This window comes from Miscanthus floridulus, chromosome 18 (genome assembly GCF_019320115.1).
Source record: "Miscanthus floridulus cultivar M001 chromosome 18, ASM1932011v1, whole genome shotgun sequence".
Classification (NCBI taxonomy): Eukaryota; Viridiplantae; Streptophyta; class Magnoliopsida; order Poales; family Poaceae; genus Miscanthus; species Miscanthus floridulus.
This window is the reverse complement of record NC_089597.1, coordinates 42,697,550-42,702,304: the sequence shown is the minus strand read 5'-3', so window position 1 is coordinate 42,702,304 and position 4,755 is coordinate 42,697,550. Positions and strand designations below refer to the sequence as shown.

At 45.8% G+C, this 4,755-nt stretch overlaps 1 long non-coding RNA gene across 4 annotated transcripts; it reads right to left on the bottom strand.

The window, feature by feature from the left end:
- Positions 1 to 1,206: 1,206 nt before the first annotated feature.
- LOC136521636 (uncharacterized) lies at positions 1,207 to 4,326 on the bottom strand. 4 transcript variants are annotated; one of them, XR_010775589.1, is made up of 7 exons: positions 3,921 to 4,326; positions 3,764 to 3,857; positions 3,210 to 3,394; positions 2,792 to 2,828; positions 2,083 to 2,182; positions 1,772 to 1,877; positions 1,207 to 1,513 (listed from the first exon to the last, which is right to left on the bottom strand). It is a non-coding gene; the product is annotated as an uncharacterized lncRNA (long non-coding RNA). The 4 variants fall into 4 exon arrangements; XR_010775587.1 differs by having other exon boundaries at positions 3,831 to 3,857; XR_010775586.1 differs by having other exon boundaries at positions 3,210 to 3,857.
- Between the last annotated feature and the right edge of the window lie 429 nt (positions 4,327 to 4,755).

Here is a 4,755-nt window from a genome sequence, read left to right as displayed (position 1 = left end):
GGGTGTGGCGCAACGCGGCAACCACACTTCGGCCCAAGCGGCCCACATATGCTGAGATATATTTTTTTTCTTTTCTTTCGTTTCACCGATCATACTAGAAACTGCAGGGCTAGCGCCCAGAGGTAAGGAAGAACGCTAGTGCCTGCATTCTATTTCACGCGCCTCACGCGGGGGCGTGCCTCCCGAACATCACCAACATCGAGAAGAGGAGGGGGCGAGGGGCGCCCGACTGTGGCTCTAGTTTGGAAGGACCCGCGGTGTGGGAGGGGGCGGCGCCCGCCTTCGCTCTGGTTCGGAAGGACCTGCGGTGTGCCCCGGCCACAGCGTCGTATCAGATGCCCAGCAGGCATCGGGAAGAGGAGACACCGAGGCAAGGTAGCAAAAGGCGAGGAGGAAGTTGCAACGTCCAATCTACTTTTGAAACATCCAGATGCAACACTTGTAACATACGTTTGAAGACAGATGAAACACTTGAAACATGTGTCTGAAACACTTGTAAAAACACTTAAAACCATTGCAAACATATGCAACATCCAGATAAAACACTTGCAACACATGTGTGAAACATATGTAACATCCAGATAAACACACAGCCTGTTAGCTTGCTCGTAAACGATCGTAAATTTCCAGCTGGGAACCGTGTTTTTCTTTCACACCAAACCAGCCAGCAGTAAATAATCCACGATACGATACGGCCTCCCGAACAGGCTGACACTTGGAACATACGACTGAAAAAACAGATGAAGCATTGAAAACAGAAGCTTACAACATACGCGTACAACCATTGCAATATATACAACATCCCAATCTACTTTTACAACATCCATATAAAACACTTGCAATATACATATGAAACATCTGAAACACTTAAACATGCGTTTTGCAACATTCGGGAGGTCGATGCCGGCCATCGGGGTGAAAGCCGGCGGGAAGCGACGACGTGCGAGCACCATCACCAGCACCAGCAGTGGCACGCTAGCACCACCACCACCAGCGCCACCGACACTAGGTTTGGCTCAGCCGGGCGAGCAACGCGTGACAGACGAGAGCGAGCAAGCGGCACAGAATGTGGCACGTAGTGGGCGCGCGGCATCCGAATGGGACGGACACCCACGTCGTGTGGTAACATTACCGTACTAGAAATTATGCTATATATGTTGTATTATGCTTGTTGGTGTTTGGGTTTTTTATGAGTAAAATGCACAATTAGTACATAAACTTGGCACGTGGGTGCGCTTAGGTACATCATCTCTCTAAACGTACATATGAACTAGAAAGTTACCCCACGCTTCGCGCGGGCAACAGAGCACGCTGTGTTCAACAGACATAGTATTGTAGCATGTATAAGCAGATTAAAGTAATGGCATATTCTATAGCGGGAGAACAGGACTATGAAAGTTAGAAGTTTTTGTGCTTCAATGGCAGTTGGTGGTGGCGGAGAGATGCTGATCTTGCATATGTGTTGAGAAAAAGCCCAGAGGTGTGTTGTCTCTGTGGTTGAAGCAGCTGATACCTGTGTACACATTGGAAAGGAGGTTTTAAACTGGATGGTCAAAGTAGGGAGTGGACATGTTATTATGTTATGGTTATGGCTGTGGAACATTTTTGTCGTTGCAATATGACCGAAGAAAAGAATGTGTGTGCATATATATAAATGGAAATGATCCCACATCATAGCACTGTACCTTGAGGAGCCGTAATTATCTGTAAACTGAGATTCATTTATTTCCTTGCGCAAACCTTTGAAGAGGGAGTATAAACTTAGCGGTACCTTGTGAGCAGCGCCTATGAAGATAGATGGTTCTGTGGAGAAGAGCGGCTGGGCCGGAGGTTTGGGGTAGCGCGGTGCCAGCCATTAAGTTCAGTCACGTACTGATCTGCATAAATGTGCTGGGATTATAGGTCTTTGCAGATGGAGAATGGAAACATTGTTTATAAAAGATGAAGAATTTTGCTATACAAACATGCTTAAATAGGTACACTATTGAGAGTGGTATTGCTGCAATAATTGGCAAAATAATAAAAACTCGAAAAATTTAGGGAAAGATCAGAATCCTAGAAGTATAGGGGAATCTTTGGTACCTTTTTGCTTGGAATATACAATAATAGAATAATATCTGGAAGGATTGCATTGTAGGCAGGATGGCTCACTTGCAGCACACTATCAATTTCATGTTGAATTCTGCAATTCAAAGAATCTAAAATAAATCGAACTGGAGCTGATGAAATCTGAAAAGAGAAAAAATGAGGACACCAGGAGCTGATCTCCGCTGCTGGAAGATAATCCTATTGTTTATATCCACACACATACAGACCAAGGAACAACGGTACAATAGATGAACAAACATAATTGGAGATGTGATGAGCAGGCGCGAACCACTAAAATACAATAGTGCAAGGAACAACAGGTGTTGTTGGTGTAAAACTAAGCATGTAGAATGACCAGAAGCTGGGAATTTTTTTTAAAAAAAGGAAACGGTGCCAGCTCATGTAAAACCATTGTACATGAGTCTGCATGAGGTTACATGGCCCAATAGAAATGATACTGTAGATAACATGTAAAAAGAAGTATGCACAATACTATCAGTGGTTGCTAGGGGACGATAGGAAAGCTGCATGAGTCTGCACTGATTTTTCCTCTACAAATAGGAGCAGATGGGGTGTAATTCTCATGAGGAAAATACAATGACAAAAATTGTGTATCCTGATATCCTGTGTATTATAGAGCATGGAGCACAGGAACATGTGGGCTTTGTACAGCATGCATCAAACCTGAAGTAGAAAGAATTACCTTGGGGATTACATGTTCGGAGTTGCCAAGCCTGGGACTGTGTTCCACCAGAATGAGCATGATCATGAAAAGATGATTTGTTAGAGGAAGAAGAAAACATTCATCACCTAGAAGTGCACAGGCACATTGAAAAGCGGCATGTTAAGTGAATCACAATATGAATTCCTCTAAAAAAAGTCTTGATATCATTACCCTTAAAATTTATAGATATAGTGGGAATTGTATAGCAAAAGCATTCCAACGGGATAACTTATAGAAGTAATAATAGGGTGAAGTACACTGAATCTTTTTGGAAAAAAAAATACAAAATATTTTGGAGCACAATCTTATGTCTAGTAACAAAGAAACCGACTTGAGAAAACAATCATACAATTATAGGGTGAACTACACTATGTGTATGATTCGACACCAACAATACCTTGGCTCTTTCAGAGATCAGGTAACTCCTTGTTCAGCTCTTGCAGTCTATGAGCATGCAGCGGCTCTGCAGGTCACAAAATCCAAACACCAGCTAGAAAGTTTCGGAGATGATTTTTTGAACCAAACAATCAATATTCAATAGGTAGGGGCTGCCTGAAAGACAACACATAATCCAGCAAATTCCTGAAACCCCAATGTAATTGAGGTGGGAGGTTAGCCACTCTCCAGAAGGTTAGGAAAACAACAGAACATGTAATATTCCATAAGAAATATGGAAATATAATCGTCTCATATAAAATTATCAAGTAGAGTTGACTTGTTACTATGTTATGGCCATGGCTGTCGAACATTTTTTTGTTCCAATATGACCGGAGAAAAGAAAAGCCGATGTCCACATATATAAAAGGAAATGATCCCAGATCTTAGCAGTGTACAGGTAAGAGCAAAATAATCTAGCAGATCAAAACATGGAGAGGAGCCCTGATTATTTGTAAACTGAGATTCATGAATTCGTTTGCACTAAATATCTGTTAGAGGTTCGTACGGTCTTACTGCTTGGATTTTGTTAAGAGCATTGGAAATAATGTTGCTTCACTGGTAATGAAAATAGGACACTTACTTAGATGATGAACCTTTAAATTGGCATCTGCACATAACATAGGAAAATGAGAATAGGCAGGGAAAAAGGGGACGCTGCTGGTGCACTCACCGTGTGAAAGCCGCCGCTGCAGGAGTGAGCTAGGGCGAAGCGCCGTGCCGGAACGCTGCTGTTGTGGGGCCGCGTCGCGGCGACCGAGATGGGCTGATGCGGGCCGGCGCTGCTGCGTGGGCGCGCCGCGCCGCCGCGCCTCGGCAGGAGCGCGTGAGGACGAAGGGGCCGGGGCCGCGGGGCCTCGCCGCCGCGGCCGAGACGGGCGGAGCGGGCGAGAAGGGCGGAGGCGGGTGCGCCAGGCCGAGGAGCCGGCCGGCGGCGGGGTGGGGCGGCCGCGCCGCGCGTCCGGCGAGGGCGTCGGCGGGGCGGTGGTCCGACGGGGGCGGGCTGTAGGCGGCGCCGTGCGGATCGGCGGCGGCTGAGACCGACGCGTTTTTTTTTTCTTTTCTGCAGGCGTGGTGCGCGATGTCCGTGAGTTCGTGGGGGGCAGGAGCGGATAGAGCGCAGAGGTGGGAGCAGGGCCCGTGCGGTGCGGATGCGTGCGTGGCGGGCATCCGTTGCCTGGAGCCGAGATCGGACGGACAGGGGAAGGCACTGTGGAATGAACAGGGATATGTGAGGAGAACTCGGTAGGACACTATTGATCAACAGTATCAATCGCTAGGTGAAATTTGCCGTCACATCGGATACGTTTGGGATAGGTTTTTGGATGCTAATAAAAAAATAAATTATAGAACCCATCAGAAAACTGCTTGACGAATCTAATGATACTAATTAATTGGTCATTAGCATTTAAGGCTTTTCATGGACTAATTAAGCTTAAAAGATTCGTCTCGCGATTTTGTCGAGAACTATACAATTAGGTTTTTTCGTCTATATTTAATACTTATGT